Raw genomic sequence first — 21979 nt, 5'->3', positions numbered from 1 at the left:
CTCTGGACGATCCAACTCCCTCTTCACTACTTTATTCAGAGTACGAGCATCTATCACTATTCGTACACTTCCATCCTTCTTACCTACTATCACCAATGGGTTATTATATGGGCTAGAACTCCGTTCAATGACCCCACATGAAACCATTTTATCTATTTCTTTTTGAACTGCTTCTTTCTTAGACAAGGGTACATTATATGGTGGTTTAAAGAAAGGTTCATGCTCCTCTACCTCCATGCAGTACTCATAATTTATCACTCGTCCCGGTTTGTCCGAAAATACCTCCTGATTTTCTTTCAGAATTTGCCATAGATTCTCCCTTTGGGCATCAGATAGTCCTTCCGTTTTATCCACTACATTTCGAAGGAGTGTCTCCTTATTTCCATCTTCAAATATCTGCCTCACCAGAAACCAATCGAATTTTTTACCTATTCCTGAATCATGATCATCTCTAAATTCTACCCATCTCAGCTGGTTCTCTTCCATTACTCTAGATGATTCAAATGGTATTTCTATTACCGCACTATCAATTTTACAAACTATTATCCCTTTGTCACAATCTATAATTACTTTCTGTTTTATTAACCAGTCAATGCCTAAAATGACCTCGGCACTGAGCTCTGGAACTACTAAAAATGCATTCGAAAATAGCTTGTTTTTTATCTTAAATTCCATCATCACTTGATGTTTAACAGGTTTACTACATTTCCCTGTCGCCCCTATCACTTTAACACCTGTTACTGGCATCATGACTACTCCTTGTTGTTCTTTGATCATCTCAAAAAATGCGTGCGAAATAGCACTTATTTGAGCACCCGTATCCAACAATACATATAAATCGTACCCACATACATTAATGGGTAGGATTGTTTGTATCCTATTCTCCTCTTTCATACTTTCTTTATCTTCCCATAATAAATCCTTTTCCACCGCCAAGTCTTGCCATATTATTTTTCTGGATTTTATACTGACCATTCCATCTGGAGGTTTCTTTCTCCTTTTCATCCTAAATTCTTTCACCACTTTTTCCAATAGTCCTTCGTCTAGGCTCTTTAATGCCATCTCGTTCTCATTCGAATCTGTCATGCCTGAACTCTCGGTTGCGGAATCGGAAACTTCCTCTACTCCTTTTTCTCCCTGGATGCTTTCTGATGATTCTGACGATAATTCCTCCTCCATAGAAATATGACTTTCTTCAGACTCAAATAATTCTCGCAAATTATAATCCATTTCTCTACTTTCCCTTTGTTGGATAGAGCATTCGCCACTCTTACTTTCATTATTTTCCCCTACTAATGGAATTCCAGTCTCACTCAACTCATTTGCTTCAGTACTACAGGGATCACAACACTCTTTCTCTTGGTTAGATACACTTTCTCTAATTTCTTTAAAAGAATCTTTATCACAGTCATGTACTCTTGCTGTCACTAGGTAAACATCATAATCGGTATGGCTCTCTAAAACTGTCATATTCGGGTCCAAATTAATCACTTGAGTGGAAGATCTTTCTAATTGTGCTGGCTGGCTTTTGAGCTGATGTACATATTCTGCATACGAGGTAATTTCTGAATCGGCATGCATCTCTGCACTATGCCCCTTTTTCTTATCCACCCTTTCCTCTTCAATTACTTCTCGATGCGATTCGTCGACTATTCGTACGAACCTTTTACCATAAGTCACATCACTCCTCCCTTGCCCCTGCCTCTCTGCACAGTTGCCATCCCTACCGACAAACAACGCCTTCTCTGACTCTTCCTTCATCAATTCGTCACTCTGACCTCGAATTGTACTTATTTCATTCACGTGAGCCTTCACATCCGACCGATATTCTTTTCCTACTTCATTTCCCTTAATAATTCCTCCCTGCTCTCTCTCCTCTGTTTGTATCCCTGCATTATACTTCGCAAAGTTTCGTTTATGTAACTGCTCTTGAGGCGAACGACGCACTATCCTACTATAGTACTGACTACTCCGGTCTTCCCTATATTTGGGCCATTTCTTTCTTTCCGCGCGCGTTAGGCCCTTGACCTGCGCGGTATTTAGTTTTCCTGATTTTGATAATGCATCCCGTTTCCCTGATAGTGTCCTCTCCCTCGCTGAGAGTTACCTCCTCGACCTCTTCCTCTCATCATGTTAATTTGCGGTTCATTCCTACCACCTTTTAATATTCCATTCTGATTTCTGAAACCTCGAAACTCTCTAGTTTCACGCCACCTATCTTCATTCTCGATTTTTTCTAAAAATTCATCGAATGTTCGATGAGTGCCTCCTACATAACGCTTTGAATCGTCAGGTAGCTTTTTCCACAACTCCCACACTATCTCAGATTCTGATCTCCGATCTTTAAGATACTCCAAACGCTTGAACCATCCTTCACAGTATTCTTTCATGAGCCCACGCCCATGTTCTGGCATTCTGGCGTCAACGAATTCTCTCCACAACCTATCCCTCTGTTGTGTGCCCCAGAATTCCTCAAGGAACTTTTCTTTGAAGTCTCTAAACTTCAAATCGTCGATATCCAAATTCAATCCCCAACGTTTAGCATGACCTGCTAAAGCGTCTATTACTAAATTAATTTTTTCTTTATCCGACATGTCTGTTGGTAAGACACGTTCACAATTTTTTATAAAATCCATTGGATGCCATCCACCTTGTTTCTTTTGAGGATCGTATTTTTCCTCCCTACTCAGTATTTCTGATTTTTGCATTACCAATGGGATTCCACTACAGTTAAGAAACGTCTGATTCTGAACTTGCTGACTTAACAATTTTATCTCATTACGCAGTGTATTTTGCTGCTCCTGCACACATGCATCAAAACTCAACATGTTATTGCGCAGTGTTTCAATATCAGCTGCTGTTTCTTTAACAATCTCTTTCTTTACAACTGGTACTATCACCTGTAATTTACTTTCAATTATCGGTTCTAATTTTTCGCTAACCAAAGGTTCCACTGATTTCTCTATTCTCTGAATTTCGGTATCAAATCTTATCTCTATTTCTGTGACTTTTCTCTGAACATTTGTTATTTCAGCCCTAATGCTATTTACTGATTTGTTTACCTCTGTGATACGTTGGCTTTGCGTATTCAAAATATCTAAATTGGCTTTTATTTTACCAGATAGGTTTTCATCCAATTGGGATATATGACTAGCCATTTCTGCTTTCAAACTAGCATTCCCTTCTCGAATTTGCGCCATCATCCTATTTAACAAACTTGTTAATTCCATATCCTCTCCCTTGTGACTAGCATCCACAGATACATTGGGTTCACTTTTCACTACCTTTGGTTTCACTTCCCGTTCCTCCTGTCTTATGGGTGTGGATTCATCTATAAGATTTTCCAACCCTACAACAGTATCTATGGTCCCTAATTCTGGGTCTGACCTTGTAATGTTTTCGTCTTGCTTGTTACTATTCGACTCCATCTTATGCTGCTATATTTCGTGCCTAATAGAAATGTTTACTAAACCAAGTATTACTTGTTTAATTCCTACTATTGGACTTTCTTTTGCTGCTTTGCAGGTTGTCGTCTTGAACTTACCAATTGTGGTATATTTGTCTACAACAGAATTTTAAATTTAAAATTTTCTTGAAACTACAAGTTTATATAAAACACTTTTATTGCAGCCATTATTCCACAAACTTGGTAAGTCCTGTCACAGTCGCCACATGCGACCAAACCGCCGAATCCTTCCATCAGTAAATGGGGTATGTTCTCAACTGACTCGGTTGTTTTAACCCCCTCCACTGACAGAATGACCCACTTCCTACTTTCGTATATATAAAGCCAATACGGACTTGTAGCTGTCACGCCTTTGCGCTTACTGCTACGTATTTTAACCGTAAATAGCTCAGTCCTAATGGTAAGAGGTGTTAGTGAATTCGCGTTGTTAATCTTTGCATACAGCACAGCTGCCACACGCTCAGCTCACTTGTACTCCACTCCTACCCTCGCCATTGCACCACATTAACTAGGTGCTACGTGGACCTTGCTAAATTTACTTGCGTATACAATTTTGACCGTTACTCGCCAGTATTTACCTAATGATTAGTACACTCCTAACCGGACTATTTCACAAAGAGCTGTGATGATTGAACGGGTTCGATCCACGGCCTACAGTACCCTACAGTTCACACGGTAACACTGCCTACCTGACCCACTTAACTTGGTAGTGAGCTTATGTATCCAATCACCACTGCTAGCAGCAGTGGATAATCCTATCAGCACGACGAGAGCAGCAGACTTACCGTCGAATCCTCCTGAAAATACTTATAACTACGGTCGCCAGCTCTGAAGGAGCAAAAGAATAAATCAATTTTTGGCTCGTTTCAAAGTGAAACGGCTTGAGTTGAATTTAAACTTAATTCTGAATATTACTATTTCTGATCATTCTAGGTGATTCTACAAAGCAAATACTCTCTCAATTTCTGTGAGTTGGCTTGGTAATTACTACCAAGACAATTTATGCAACTTAGGTTAACAAAATTCTATCCTTCCACTTATTTAATGATTTTGGATATTACTCTTTGGCCACTGATATAGAATTAGTTAAGTGACTTTACTTGAAAGGTTACTCAGAAAAATTTAAGTAACTATAAATAGGCGACTCATTCTGGTGTGACCATTGCTCTTTTCAACATTCTTATACGCTAAAGTATTCTACAACCAAAAGAATTGTAAATGAAAGAGGCGATGATGGCCTCAGTCTGATTTCACTATACTATGTTTGAGGTTACTACACTTTACAATGAACAACATATATTCTGCACTTGCATAAAAGAAAACTGGTATTCTCCTTTTACATGTATACAAAGTTCGACTTAACAATTGCAAGCAGTCTTGCCTTGGGTAGACGTGTCAGTGCTGGTGGTGAGACGCATGTGGCTAACGCAGCTCTTCACGCCTCATGCCCTTAATGGCGGCTGGAACTACGAGCTGTAGCACTCATATAAGCTACTGCACGTCCGCCATAAAATCTGGGCGCAGTAACTCTTACAATCAGCCCCAGTGGCGTAGAGGCGGCTTCAACAACCATTCGTCGCGTTGTACTCCACAAACGGCGACGATATTCGCCTCTTCGCTGTTGCACAATCGCTTTTGCGTGAGCACAGTTACGCACGTCCGATCACGTCAACACTCCACAGGCCATTCCATTGTTCAGTCCCTGTGTCTCCAGCTACCCCTAGCTACGCTCGTATCACCAAGAGTGGGGGCGTTCCCCTACCACCTTTTTACTGAAATCATTTAGTATTTAAGAATATTTATATCTATTACCCTGGAGTTCATACCAGTCATAATGATTTACTACTAGCGCTTTACAACATTAAATTATACAGTACTAACTTATAATTACCAAGAAAAAGAATACATTTGACTCCGAGAGCTTAGTGCATTGTCTGACAGGCAGCGCTAATTCCCAGTTTCGCCAATAGATGGCATCAGGGTGCACTCCCTGGCAGTCTCACACCAGCGCGCCCGTTTCCGACGCGCGGGCTCCAAATTACTGTCAGCCCACCATCATTTCAGTTCCGTTACACATTCCTCCACTATCTACTGCCGAGTTGGAACCCTGTCGCTCGACAGGTCAGGTTCCTATGGAATTTTTGACTACAACAATGACACCTTTGGTAAAGCATTCCATCCCATCGACAGACGACGCTCTGCTGACATCTCTGGGGTATGCACTGGTCTTATGGGTCTCTACAATTCGGTAGACGGACAGAGCAAAGTCAACGGGCAATCATGAATGTTCCAGGGACACGTATCCTCTTCTGAAGGTTGTAGTTGTCCCCACTTCAACAAAGGACACACGTCTAGTGCGAATCCAGCTTTCAGAAAGAAGACTGTGTAAGCTGCCATCCATCATTGTACATTCAACGCCCCGAGGAACATCTGTATGGCCAATGCGTCTCAGTGCCTCAGTTGGATAGCAATACGGACGCCCAGGGGGACCTACCGCATCGCACCGCATGGTTTCAGTTAAGACCGGGCCCTATCTACGAAGGCCGCCAGCAGGACTTCACCATCTCTGTGATTGCTCCGTCAGTTGGCTGAACCAAGCATTTGTGTCTTAGAGCCAAATTACGGTATACACGTCGCAACAACAGCTGTTGGTGCTACAGCACCCCGATACACCACAGTAGCCCACGGCGAGAAGCGAGCTGTCGCAGCCAGAGCCTTCGTTCGTACGACCTTGATCTCCCTTGGTGCTCCACGATTCGTGTACACCGGTTTAATTAATTATTGTGATTCTGTCCAGGAACTATCATCAGTGCCATGAGTCAGACTGGACTTGTTATTGTACTGATAAACTCTCAGCTGTGACTGATGTCAGTTCCTGACACAGAAACTTCAGATGTTATTGTTATCTGTCAACGAACCATCATTATCTGTATCAGATCAAAAAGAATTTTAACTGGATGTGATCATAGGCATTTGTAAAGCCTAAAAATGCGAAGAGCTAGGGAATTTTCATATGCCACGCCATTAATACAACGTCTTTGTACAGTACAAGAATCTCACACAAGGACCCATCCGATAGCGCACTATATCGATACTCTCCCAATAACTATTTTCGTGCATTAACTACCCAAGTATACAGTTCAAGTCAGTGTTAAGGCACGTGATAGGTCGATAATGCTGTAACATCGTCGGTTTGGCTTGTTTGGCTATAAGGAAAATGAATTCCTCAATTAAAGTCTCCGGTAGTCGTATACCATTTTCAATTGCATTAAAGATTTGCCGGATTTGTGATCCCATTAAGTTCCCAAACCACTTACAAAAGATCGTAGCAATACAGTCTGCTTCATGCCGTCTCGGGTTCCTGTTTGTCATCTCAGAACTTGCATAGAAGGCGCAACTGCGCCGGTATAGATTTCTTGATAATGCTGGGTTACGTAATCTTTAATTGACTCTTGTGTATTATGAACTTGGACCTGAGTATCCACGAAAGTGGCGATGAGCTGCTTTTTGACTCGACTGTATTCAGTAATTACAAGGTATACCGTTGTAGTTTGACTGAAATTCAAACGTGTCTCTCTCTAACTAATTGCACATTCTTTTGCAGTTATGCTTGTAAGGCGGAGAATTTTAACCTTGTATTGTCTTCTACGTGATAGGTTATGTTGCACATGGTCAGAATCTTCATAACTGTCTGAACGCTTCAAAATAATATTCGTGAGTGATCGTTGCCTTGAGTCACAATTGAATTCCGCTTTTGTATCTTGGGTGGCAATAAAGGCATTTGTACCAAAATGATACCATCCCATGATATAATTCTCCGTCTGTTAGGCAGCTTACGTTTATCCATCATGACTTTCTGGTTCTGTATATACGTTGTTGGGTATGACATCACAGCAAGTGATAGGCGGGGTGATCCAAGAACCAAAGTCTACTATATGTTAGCAGCAGACACAGTGGCTGCGCCAAAGACTGAGACGGCGTGGAATTTTAAAATTATTTATTGAACTTTCTTTACGATTTCTCACTTGTCGTCGCTGCCCAGCCCTGCGGATCACTCCGCCTGGCTGCTGCTGTGTAGAACCTCTGACAAAGCGCCGCTGATCGCACTTGGGAACCTCAGGCCACCAGTGCTCCGCTGAAGCCAGGATGCCCTGTGGTTGAGATGAACTCGTCGCCACTCAGCGCCCCAGTATGGGCACGCCCACGGAGCCGCGTCGCCGTGAGGTCAGCTGCCGACACCTGCTGCACCGGCGGCTGGGAAGCCGTCAGTCGTAATGTCCGCGAGGTCCCGTCTTGCACGGACCACGCGCCGTGGGGCCGGGTTGCCGTGAAGTCCGGGCGTCAGTCCCTGGCGGCGCCTGTGACCAAGACCGCGCTGCCGCCGGTCCTGCAGGAAGTTCTCGCTGTAGTTAGTCAGCCATCGTGCCGACCGAACTCGGGCCGACCTCCAGAGCTGAAGCTGACATCTGGCGGCGAATGGATGACTCCTGTCAGCTGGAACAGACTTCCGGAATCGTTACCTACGAAGATTGAACATTCGGACACGGACCACGTCCGTCCTCCGATCCGAACTGCTTCCTAATGGCTTCTGTCTGTTTCTGCTTGTGCTCCACTATTTATATCCGACAGGAGGACGTTTCTTACCCTCGGTGGTAGCTTTTTGTTATTACTCCCGTAGTATATTGCAGCGTAACTTACTGTGCTGGCCTCACTCCACCTTACTCAGCACTCTCCAGGTTTCGCTCGGCGCTCGGTCTGTGTGGGTCCTTGCATCAGCCTGCTGCTGTCAACAAGGCTATCTGTGGCTGCCTACTTCGCAACGCCTCGGTCACTGGCGTGTTTGTTCTACGGTCTGTTGTTCAACTACACTCATGCTCATAAATTAAGGATAATTACCACACAACGTGGCACTACAGAAAATTGGCGTTAATAGCATAGGCACATAGGGAACACACATGATACAGATCTGTAAGTCCACAGCATTGGTAATGAGAAAACCGTCCCGAAACACATGTGCTATAAAGCGCTACTGTATCCTGCGCATGTACCCCAACATCAGTATGGGATATGATCACCACGCACACGCACACAGGCCGCACAACGGGTTGGCATGCTTTGGATCAGGTGGTCAAGCAGCTGCTAGGGTATAGCCTCCCATTCTTGCACCAGTGCCTGTCGGAGCTCCTGAAGTGTCGTAGGGGCTTGGAGACGTGCAGCTTTACGTCGACCGAGAGCATTCCAGACGTGCTCGATGGGGTTTAGGTCGGGGGAACAGGCAGGCCACTCCATTCGCCTGATATCTTCTGTTTCAAGATACTCCTCCACGATGGCAGCTCGGTGGCGCCGTGCATTATCATCCATCAGGAGGAAGGTGGGACCCACTGCACCCCAGAAAAGGTGGACATACTGGTGCAAAATGACATCCCGATACACCTGACCTATGGCAGTTCCTCTGTCAAAGGCATGCAGGGGTGTATGTGCACCAATCATCATCCCACCCTACACCATCGAAGCACAACCTCCATACAGATCCCTTTCAAGGAAATTAAGGGGTTGGTATCTGGTTCCTGGTTCACGCCAGATGAAAACCCGGCGAGAATCACTGTTCAGACTATACCTGGACTCGTATGTGAACATAACCTGGGACCACTGTTCCAATGACCATGTACTGTGTTCTTGACACCAGGCTTTACGGGCTCTCCTGTAACCAGGGCTCAGTGGAATGCACCTTGCGGGTCTCTGGGCGAATAAACCATGTGTGTTCAGTTGTCTGTCGATTGTGTGTCTGGAGACAACTGTTCCAGTGGCTGTGGTAAGGTCCCGAGCAAGGCTACCGACAGTACTCTGTGGCCGTCTGCGGACACTCATGGTGTGATATCGATCTTCTTGTGGTGTTGTACACTGTGGACGTCCCATACTGTAGCGCCTGGACACATTTCCTGTCTTCTGGAATCGTTGCTATAATCCTGAGATCACACTTTGTGGCACACGGGGGACCCGTGCTACAACCTTCTGTGTTTGACCAGCCTCCAGTCGCCCTAGTATTCTACCCCTCATACCGTCATCAATATGTGTTCTCTGAGCCATTTTCAACACACAGTCACGATTAGCACGTCTGAAAACGTCTGCGCACTTACTCGCTGCACCGTATTCTGACATGCACCAACACACCTCAGCGTATGTGGACTGTTGCCAGCGCCACCGTGCGACGACCGCAGGTCAAATGCACAGCATGGTCATACCCCGAGGTGATTTAAACCCGCAAACCGCCCACCAGAGCATTGTTTCACCATGTATCGGCATTATCCTTAATTTATGAGCATGAATGTATGTTGCTAGCCAGTTGTACAAGCAGGACTGAACTGGGAGTCAGGGCAGCATATGATGGTGCCGTTATCATTTTGTGGATGTCGTCCTTGCTTCTGTATGCTTTTAGTTGAAGGGATTTACGAACGCGAGTACATTGCGGCCGTAAGTGACCAATTTGTCCACATAGTGCACACTTTTTGGGTTGAACTTAAAGCACGGCCAGGGTTCTAAAATTTTTCATAAGTATTAATGTAGGACAGGACGTGGTTTTTTGTAAATTAGTGCGGACAGTTCGAACACCGCTAAACATTTAAGTTGGTTTTTAAATGAAATTTCCACCATTTGACTCCATATACCGTTTATTATACTGTGCAAACATGATTTCATCCATCGGCCAATTTCAAGCGTCACAATGTTGACCATGATTGGATTTATATAAACGAAACCATTCTCGAAATTTATTAAGATTAGTCATATAACACAGATGTCACAGCATAAAAACGAGAACATACCCACAAAGGAGAACATACGCACAAAGTGTCTGGCAGAAATAAAACAAACATGTAAGAAATACAATGAATAACTTTGCCATAAACTGGTCACCTAAAACAGTCGTTACATATGAAGATACCTGACAGACTAGTTTTGTGACCACTTTTTGGCAAAGTTGTTCAGTGTATGCCACGCATGTTCGTTTTATTTCTGCCAGACAGTTGGTGCATACGTCCCCCTTTTTATACTATGACACATGCATTGTACAGCTAAGATTATTATATTTCTACGATGACTTTGTTTGTCGAAGTCTGTTCATGCCCAACATTGCGCTACTTGAAAATGACAAAATGCCAAAATCATTTACAGCAGAATAAACGATCTATACAGTCAAACTGTGGAACTTTCATTAAAAAAGTGTTATGTGACTGTGCCACCAAACCATGGTAAAAGTACTTAAGTTGGTATTCGTTGACCACTTCTCTTATTTTATGTGGAGAATGCTGCCTTAACCTATCAACAGCGATTGAATGTGTTCGTCCAGCGTTTCAAATGGTACGTTATGTTCTCTAACACTACGAAATCCCAGTCCAGTCAGCGATATTGATACCTTTAAAATTTCACCCGAAGGGGCACAATATCATCCTCTCCTCACGTTTTGTCCATGAGTCGTGTCTTTATCAAACACTACGTTCCGAAGTAAATTAAATTGAAATTCATATACAGCGTGGTCAGAAACAGTCTGAAAAGTTAGTAAGGGTTTTGCAGGATAGATTATGCTGATAAATAACTGTTAGGAAAAAAATTCGAAACGTTGCGCCATTTCCCATTTAATTAGCATTGAAGTTAGCCCATCAGGCAGTCGCGCGCCAATTCAACCGGCACGGCAGATATGATTAGTCTCAATTGTTCACGTAGCGTAGAGAAAGCGCACGAACCTGCTCAGCCTTTCCCTAGGTTCGATTCTTACTATCGTGCCGTGTGCAGTTCTTCAATCACTCTGTTATTAAATTTTAGAAAAAACAAACTTGAATTGGCGCGCCCAACGGCCTAATCGACTAACTTCGTTGTTAATTACTTCGGAAACTGCGCAACATATGGAACTTTTTTCTTTACAATTATTTCCCAGCATAGCCGACCGCGCAACACCCCTAAAAACTCTCTATACAATTTCTGTCCATCCTGTATGTGCTGTGAAGGTAAATCTAGGCTCACAGTAAGTTAATCATCAATGCGCAGTTTGTCGCAAACGTAGGGGAAGCTAAATCTGATAGTATTCTCTCGAATTTCTTTCATGTTCAATATAAGCTCCGCTTGCGCTTGATTACAGTTTCTGGCGTCGAACTCTTTACTTACAGCACTCTCTTGTGGTGCGTTTGTCTCGCCCGACAGTCGCCGTGGAGCTAGAATGTAAACACCCCGCGTCCTCGCACGACGACTGCCACAGGCAAGACACATAAGTAAATGAAGCATACATTCGCATGTAGAAATACAACTCTTTACGGCGATGACTTGACTGTCTCTGAGGCGCAAAGGCACTCTTAGGATGTAGCGATTTTGGGTTAGTACACTGAGAGGAAAAAAAAAAAAAAAACGACGCGCCATAAAGGAATTATCTGAATGGGACGCAATTCGGTAGGTATACATATGTAAATATACAAATGATTACAATCTCATAAAAACTGGATGATCTATTCTAGAGGAAGAGCTCCACAAATTGAACGAGTGAATAATGTATTGGTCCACCTTTGGCTCTTATGCAAGCAGTTGTTCGGCTTGGATGTCCTCCTGAGGGATATCGTGACAAATTCTATCCAGCTGGCGCCTTAGATCGTGAAAATCCCGAGAAGGTTTGAGGACCGTGCCTATAACGCTCCAAATGCTCTCAACTGGGGAGAGATCAAGTGAATTTGCTGGGTAAGGTAGGGTTTGTAAAGTATGAAGACAAACAGTAGAAACTCTCGCCGTGTGCGGGTGGGCATTATCTCGCTATAATGTAAGCCTAGAATGGCTTGCCATGAAAGGCAACAAAACGGGCCGTCGGATGTCTCCCCAAATAAGAACGTTTGGAACGTTGTGGACGGGGCTTCCTAACAGCTCGGTATTTTGGCGATCTAACGGGTGAATTGGACAGAATTTGGCACTAGACCCTTCAGAAGGACCTCCAACAACTATTGATCAATGAAGACCAGAGGTGGACCAGTGCATTATTGACTTGCTCAGTTTGTGAAGCTCTTTCTCTTGAATAAATCATGCAATTTTTTTGAAACTATAATAATTTGTTTGTCCGGACAAACATGTACACCACATCTAACGTTTTCTGTCCCATTCGAACTGTTCCTTCGCGACGCGTCCTGTTTTTTTCATTGTTTTTCTTTTTTTTTCCTTGGGGTATTAATCCTAAATGGCTGCAACTAGATAGTGCCCGTGCGCCTCAGAGACACTCAAATCATCGCAGTAGATAACGGGACTTCTACATGGCAATGTACGCCTCCGTTATGAGTGTATTTAAGTTGCAACAAAATGCGTCTTTGTCAACTCTCGTATTGCAAGGGCTGTCGGATACAGGCAGAATCACTGCATTGGTTCGTAGGTTCCTTAGTTTGGGGGAGGGAACCAAATAGCGAGGTCATCGGTCCCATCGGATTAGGGAAGGATGGGGAAGGAAACCGGCCGTGCCCCTTCAAAGGAACCATCCCGGCATTTGCCTGAAGTGATTTAGAGAAATCACGGAAATGCTAAATCAGGATGGCTGGACGCGAGTTTGGACCGTCTTCCTCCGAATGCGACTCCAGTGTGCTAAGCACTGCGGCACCCCGCTCGCTAATGGTTGCATTAATTTAGGGACTGGGTTTAGATTAGATTGTAGTTTAGTTTTCGTTCTTTAGGGTCCAGCTGTTAGGATCGTGATTTTTTGTAACGTCTCATTTCCTCATAAATGCTCTACAGTAACACATGAAATCAAATCATGTGGTACATAGCTATTTTACGGAGACTGGTGTGCATCCACGCTGCGATAAATGATAACGTTGTGTTTGCCTATAGAGTCGGAAGGGTCTGTGGCTGAGCGCAGCGGCTGACACCGAAAAAATATATTAGTTAACAAGTGTAACGATGATGCAAATGATGTAATGGTGTAAACACGATGCGCCTTAGCATCTAGACAGCGGATCTAATTAGAAACAGCAGTGCAGAAAAAACCCGTGTTGATACTGCGACTTAGGCTGCTCGACACGGTTTTGCGATTCCTCACAGGCAAGCGAACAATATGTCAGTTGTCCCGGGCGTTAGCCACGCGGACGAAGTCCAGAACAGCGTTGAGTGTGGTCCTCCTGAACTCATTGATTCCATATTGCTGTGACAGGCTAGTGATCCTGACCAAACCCCACTTTCGCTTTCGATATTCCACGGTGTTGCGGGTATCGAACGTAAACATTTCTCCTTTTTACATGAGACGTGGCACGATTTTCTCAAAAACAGCTAGTGTGGTATCTGAATGAGAAATCCGCTGCGTAATGTTGCCTTATGTAAGGAGTATAAAAGTCGTTACTCCTACCTATTTCGTGCTGTTACACTAAAATGCTAATCGTCCGCATAACCACGCATGTATTATTACGCTACATGCCGATCTGATGCTCGTTGATACCATCTTCATGGTACTAGAAATTTAATGGCCAGCAGCGTAATTCAATTGATCATTATGCTGTATGTTGTTGTAATCATCTAAAATAGCATCATCTGATACGAGCCGTGGCCAGTACTCTTGTATTCGACATATTCGACATGACGCAGTCTGCGAACAGTGCCGACGACAATATCCTTACAGAGGGGCTGTAATAAAGGCCAGCAGTGGCTGGACTCGGATCGGGATTCTTCGATTGATAAATCGAAACATTCTTGGATTGATAAATCGAAACTAGGGCTATCTGGTACTCACTCAGCCCCCATAACTATCCTGGATGAGTGAACAGGTTCGATGTATGAATGTCTGAGGTTCTAACACTTAACCACCTAGACAGTTACATCCACGTTAGTCTTTCTTGAAACATGCCAATGATCATCCATAACGATTCACCAGCTGAATAACTATTCGACATCTCTTGACCTCTTGGGCTATCCCAGCTACCTTCTCTCATTTCTAACTACTGCCATACTGTGTAACTCACCCCTGTCAGAAGGAGGCAGATTGAATCCAACGGCGCTGTGTTGAATGAGGAGAGTTACGAACCACTACTAACAACATATTCAAACTTCATATTAATTGCTGAATGTAATTTCCAGACAATTACTACTTTTATGATTTTTTGATATATGAAAATCAATGTACATCACATGGAAAGCACGAATTCGGCAAAACTTCACTCGCTTCGAGTAATGAATGTATAGGTCAAATATTGACATAAATTGAAATAACTGAACCTCCTAGTGCTCAGTGTAAAAATAATGTGCTTTTAAGGTCCTTAATGCAGAGTAAAGACTTCTGAGACTCCCACCGAAGTACTATTCACATAGACAAGCACGGTGCTCTAAGAGTTAAGCTATTAATTACCTTTCTGTAATTTTCTTCCAGACTTGAAACCCAGTGACCCACAATAACAAGTGGCTCAAATGGCTCTGAGTACTATGGGACTTAACATCTGTGGTCATCAGTCCCCTAGAACTTAGAACTACTTAAACCTAACTAACCTAAGGACATCACACACATACATGCCCGAGGCAGGATTCGAAACTGCGACCGTAGCAGTCGCGCGGTCCCGGACTGAGTGCCTAGAACCGTGAGACCACCGCGGCCGGCCCCACAATAACCAGCTGCATCATTGATTTACGAGGTGCGACAATAGAGTAATGAGACTGATGTGAAAAAAAAGATGTTGCTTACCGTTTTAGTCAAGTTTAGTGTTGTCTCCTTCAAAGTAGTTCCCTTCTGATTGCACACACTTTCTCCAGTGCTTCTACCATTGATGGTAACTTCTGGAACTCATCTTCTGTAATATCCTCCAAGACCCTCGTCACAGCGTTTTGGATATCTTGTGTTGTTTTAAAATGGTGTCCCTTGACTGCCGTCTTGACGCAGAGCGATATCTGGTGAATAAGGTGGTTGTGGTAGTATTGAAATTTGATTTGAGGTTAAAAATTGCTGTACTAACAGAGAAGTATGGGATGGCGCATTATCGTGATGCAGAATCCAATTATCAGCAATGTTGGCACGGACACAAAGAACTTTTTTACGAAGTCTTTCCAAAATTTCTTTATAGTAATATTGGTTAACTGTTTGTCCAGGAGGCACCCCTCTCTATGAACAATTCTCTTGGAATCAAAGAAGCACACAAGTATGTATTTCACTTTTGACTTTGACATGCGAGATTTTTTTGGTCTGGGTGATCCCCTTGAGCACCATTGCGAACTTTGGCTTTTTGTCTCTGGATCGTACTGGAAAAACCAACTTTCATTACTAGTGATAACTCGGCTCAACAATTCTGGATTGATTTCCGTTTGCTCTAACAGATCGGCTGCCACATCTTCCCATGTTTCTCGCAGTTGTGATGTGAGATTTTTTGGGGACCATGTTTGCACAAATCTTTCTCATACCAAGATCTTCAGTTATTATTAGACGAACCGTTTCTCGATTGATGTTGAGTTCTTCTGCAATCATTTTCACAGATAATATTCGATCAGATCGTACGAGTTCACGCACCCTGTCCAAGTTGACATCCGTCCGTGAGGTTGATGGTCGTCCAGTGCGGTCTTCATCACCAACATTCGTTCTGCCTTCACTAAACATTTTATGCCAATGAAAAACTTAAGCTCTTGACATAACCTCCTCTCCAAAAACCTTCTGAAGCTTACTGTAAGTTGTCGTCGCGTTTTCACCCAATTTAACACAAAAAGAAATTGCATACCATTGCGCAATATTATGCGATTCTATTTCCATGACGAGAGGCACAAACACGTGTTAACTGATAACAGCACAACTCACAACTGAGCAGTTTTATCGATGTGCCACTTGGACTAGAAGTAGCTTATAGACCAAGGTCAAAGACATTATGCCTACGTAAGCCTGCAGGGTTGCCACATCTTGCAAAGAAAATCAGTCTCATTACTTTATTGTTGCACCTCGTATTTTTACGCTATTTTTTAAAAACCGTTATGAAATGTACGATTGGCACAAATACTGGAAATCGTCGTAACAACAAAAACCAAATATAGAATGCCATAATTCGTGTAGTATCAATACTGGTTTACACATAAATCAGAAGAACGTAGCGGTGCTTTATAAAAAGCAATTTTTTGTTAGAATGACTACGTTATTAGTGACAAGTGACATTATTATGGTGGAGGAGTACAGTTCACAAATGTATTCACCTACACTTCTGATCTACATCTACGTCTATAATCTACAAACCACTATGAAGCCTATGACAGTAGGTCCTTCCCATTCTGCATTCGATACCGATCGAGGTGTTGCAGTGGTTAGCACACTGGACTCGCATTCGTGTGGAAACGGTTCAAACCCGCGCCCAGCCGACCTGATTAAGGTTTTCCGTGTCTCCCCCTAAATCGCTTCAGGCGAATCCCACTATGGTTCCTGTGTAAGGACACGCAGATTTCCTTCCCCTTCCTTCTCTAACCAGAGCTTGTGCTCCGCCTCTGATGACCCCGTAGTAGGCGAGACGTTAAACACTAATCTCCTCCTCATTCTCCTTCTCTTGCTGTAGTCTGGTACGGAGCGTGGGAGTAATTGCTCATACGCCTCTTTATTCGCTGCCATTATTTTATTTTATTATATTTATTGTTTAGTTACTCTGACCAGATTGTGACCTGAAACTCATCTCTTATATCGTATCAGTAACTGAGGGTAGTATTATCCACGTGGTCCATGCGGGAGGATCTATGTGGGATTATTATGTGGACCTAGATAAATTACTTAAAGCTGATTCTTGAAACTTTAAAAGTTGGCCTTCATCCGTAGTTTACTTTTATCTTCAAGTGTGTGCAAGTACTAGCATTACAAAATTTTTGTAACACTCTCCCAACGGTAAAAAGTTCTGTGACCAATTATGCTGTCCTGTGTTTACGCTCAACATCCTCTCTCAGTGCAATTTGATACTGGTTGAAATGCGTACTTCGTCTGTTCATAGCGCGTTTAAGACCTACTTCACATTATTTTCTACCCGAACAACAAAACATATCTGTTACATTGTCACACATCATTTCCTCTCTCAAAACAATAATGCGGAGTTTTGAACGTTCCTGAGGTTTTGTGTTACTGATTACAGATTTTTTGGTTAAGCTTGTTTGGCATCTATAAAAGTCCTCAGAACAATTTACCAATTTCGTAGCAGACACTACATGTAGCTACAGAAATTGATACATTGTTTCATTGGTACAAGGCTCTTTTATTCCATGTTTTCAGCAGCTAAAAAAGTCAACCAATGTATTGCATCCTGCTAAGTATATACCGAGAAAAGATCTTGAAGGTAACATGTAGGAGACTGGAATTTACACGCATTCTTACCATCAATAGTTCTCCCCACCCCCCATCCGCGATTGGAAAAGGAAAGAGAGGAAGCGGCAGTGGTACAAGTACCATCAGGTGGCTTCCGGAGTACAGTCGTAGATGTAAACGTAAATGCAATGTGATTATAGTACGCGTGAACTGCTGGCAGCTGCTAAGAGGAATTAATCATTTTTACAATCTGGCATCGAGAACTGATTCTTACGCTCGTAGTTATTCATAACATTCATATTACTCGTACCGAGTGCCAACAACATCAATGATTTGTCTTATGAAGTCTTTCACAATGGAGCTCTTGCATAAAATGTTCTCAGTTTATTTGCCACGTAAAATTCAGGTAAAAATCTTAAGCTTTCGATGACGATGATGGAGCCAGTCATCGAAAGCTTGAGATTTTGTTCGAACTGGATGCGGCAAGTGGTCAGATAACTCTTTATGCAACATCATTGATTTGTACGTCGTCGTTTTATAATAAAAACAATGAGCAAAACAATATCGCATTCCTTCTTTCTCCAAACTGATCTTCTTTTTATCCAACGGAAAATGGAATAAACTTTAGAACAGATGGAAAATGACTATAGTAAATAATAAAAACCAAGGGTCAACTGTCGTAGAATAAAGTAAACAAGAAGCTAATTTAAGACTTTTAAATGCGCTATGATTTCCACTCTTTTGGAGGATTTGGAAAATTTTATTATAACAACACAAACAACTCAGAAACTGTTTGGCACTGTAACGCATACTTTATATTTCGTAGATGCCCTGACGACAGAGCAACTGGATTGAGAGATATCTTTCTGGACACTGATGAAAGGACAGTGCGCTCCAAATAGTAAGTGGCCATCTACACACAATCAGTGTGAGCTCTAAGTGTCCCATACAAGCAATTACTGAAATCTTCGGTACCGTGGTGCCGAAAGGAGCTGGGCGTGTGTAATGGTGAGTACTGGCTTCTGTCTTAGCCTGTATCTACTGAACTGTCATAAAATTGTGATGTTGTTACAGGACGCTAAGCAGGTAGGAAGTTATACAAAAATTTAGCGGCCATGGTTCATTGTGTCATTCTATCTCCGGAATTCGATTCCCTTACCGGCGACTTACGAGTTGTGAGTAGGTGACGTCTTCAATGCGGGATAATTGTTTTATTAGGTAACTTGTTAGATACTGCGCATAACATGTCATGTTGTAATGTAAACTACCGGCCGGAGTGGCCGAGCGATTCTAGGCGCTTCAGTCTGGAACCGCGCGACCGCTACGGTCGCAGGCTCGAATCCTGCCTCGGGAATGGATGTGTGTGATGTCCATAGGTTAGTTAGGTTTAAGTAGTTCTAAGTTCTAGGGGACTGATGACCTCAGCTGTTAAGTACCTTGGTGCTCAGAGCCATATAATGTAAACTCATTCTGAAAATTTTATAAGGTGACAGTATGAATGAAGTGACAGTATAAATGACTAATTTTGCAGTTCTAACAAAATAGAGAGCTGAATAATAATCGCAAAGCATTTTACGTAAAAAAGGTAGTGAAAATAATAAAACAAATAGAGGCCGCTGCTGAATCATTTGTTGCTTGTGCAGTTCGTTCAAAAAGACGGTCAAACTACGGACAATATCATCGGCAGACTGGGACGGACAAGAACAGATGTCTTTATAAAGACAGATAAAATATCTGTCGAGAGATATCACATCCTCTGGGAAACTATAGCTGATTATTTATTGCAACCTCAGTTGCTATGTAATATAATGATTACCGTTTCCAGACGATAGTGGCCATATTCAGACCTAAAAAATATGAGAGAAAAAGGACAGTTATTTTGAAAGAAACCTTGAATCCTGTCGTATGTTTCAATGTGTATAATCAAAGTGAAGATGACCTCTAACGGGCTAAACCGTTAATAAACTGCATTACATCGCAACTCAGATTACAATGAATAATATTATTAAAGGAGTTGAATGTAATAATAGGTGTCTAGTACCACTCTCAAAACTGATTTAACGAAATAGAAGGCGTACGACCAAACACTACACGGAGTTAATACGTTAACGCTACGGTGCAATCCGAGAAAGTGAAACTGCGTAGAAGATTATATTTGCAAAGACATCACAATGTCTATTTGATGATGTTTTCGTCCAGCAGATGAACTGACAAGAACCGGAAAAGGCGCCAGCCGAGTCACATAGAAAGTTTTCTCTGATATTTGTCTGTAGTAAATGACACACAAACAGTAAATTATGATAGCTAAACCGTAATTGCAATTCGGATTTTTTTGAATATGTATGTAGTCACGTTAACGAAGGAGACTGAATACGTTGAGCAACAGTTCATGGTCGTGAGAGATTAACAAGTAAAAGGACTTATCGAGTTGTATTAAGAGAAAATATAAACATTACTGAAGTACTTATACTAATCGATTAGTGACAGATTTGGTTAGTAATGCGCTAGTCGCAGAAGTATTAAGGAAGCTTCTATGGGTGACGCTACGAAAATGTTTAGTATTGCTGCAAGACTTAACGACAAAATCCCAGGAATGCACGCTTCAGATTCACATTAGTACCTCCATCATTCGCAAAATAACCACGACGCTATAATGAGAGAGATTCTGGCGGGACACGACAGCAAACCACTACCACTAGAAAATAAAGAAAACCTGCAGTTTGCCACTTTGTGTTGACCGCTGTAAGGCTAACTGGCTTCCGATAAGAATTACGATCAAAGACGACATATTTTTCTACTGTAGGTCTTATTTGCAACAGGAATATACGTTAAGATCAAGGCGGAAGAATGAGCTATGTTATTCGAAGACAGTACTGACTGCTGGCAGAAATAAGTTATTGTTATTGGATTTGTTTCCATATTTGGGGGAATTATGTATTTTGTGTGCAACAATACGGTACACATAGCGAATGGAAACACCATTCCACCACGATTTATTCTGCATTGTAGTTGTACTCGTTTCCTATTGGGTAGCTCGCGATACGTCCATCTTTATACCGCTACCAAAGTCGTTCTTCAAAAATGCTTTGTTTTGATAGGGTTAACTTCTTCACGATTCTGAAATACTTCATGTTGGCGTCAGAGCATGGTAGAGGCCCTACACATACAATTTTATTTCATAAAGTATTTCAACATTCAGTGCGCGGTCACTAATGGATGTATCAGACAATTATAATGATCGCCAGCTATCCATGCTATGGAACTGGAAGCGCTAATTGTTATTAACATGAATTTCAGTGAAATGTTGAGAGGATCATTAACAGAGTATACAGTACCAGGGCATTTTTCGTTTGGTTTTTGCTTCTATACTGAACTTGCTATTAATTAGTATTGATTACAGCTGTACTGGGTGCGGGGTGGATCGCAGCAGGCTCAAAAAGAACTGTTTGCGGGAACAAGAGCGAGAGATGTAGCAAACTGACAGCCCACAGCAGTGAAAAGTTGGGTAACCAATGTCCGTGTAAATGTAATAAATGTGTTTAAGAAGAGGGTAGCTGCCTTAATTAAGTCACCTGTTACACGAAAGTAAAACTATCCTCTTAAAACATATCAGGGAATTAAGTTTAGATATTCCAACAATGTTAAGAAGTATCCATCTTGTTGGGCTACGAAACTGGATACTTTTTTTCGTTCTCTTGATGTCGAAGGTTCGGGGTATCTGTCCGCTGCAGCCTGCTTCACCTGAAAATTAGGTTCTCTATACCCAGTATCGTCAGGCAACATGTGTAGCAGTTGATCTTCTTCAAAAAAATGACGTAACCGAAACACATAAATCCGTTCTATAACACGTTTCTTGCGTCACAAGATTAAGTCACACAAAACGGTTGGCGGCGGAGCTTATGCGCTGAGGTGACAAAAGTCGTGGGATAGTGATATGCCTGTATATGGTGTTCATTTTAACTGAATATATTGAAATATCTCTAAAACTACACATCGGAATAAAGTAATAATTCCAATTTGGTTGTCTCTGAGAGGGATCCAACGATACCACACTCGACCCGCCATCCCAAACCTTACGTGAGTGGTGGGGGCAACTGAAATCTTCAACGGGGGTCCCCTTTTTTTATTGCAGATTACAATTCCACGGCAAAATCAACATACGTTTTGTCTGTAGCATTTTCTTCGTTTCATCACAGATGGCACTATAATCGGAGGAATAGAAATGGGCACACAATCGTAATTCACGACATACTACTGATTGGCCA

Source organism: Schistocerca nitens, chromosome 1, assembly GCF_023898315.1.
Source record: "Schistocerca nitens isolate TAMUIC-IGC-003100 chromosome 1, iqSchNite1.1, whole genome shotgun sequence".
In the NCBI taxonomy this organism is placed as follows: Eukaryota; Metazoa; Arthropoda; class Insecta; order Orthoptera; family Acrididae; genus Schistocerca; species Schistocerca nitens.
The sequence above is the reverse complement of the archived record's forward strand: the minus strand, read 5'-3'. Positions refer to the sequence as shown.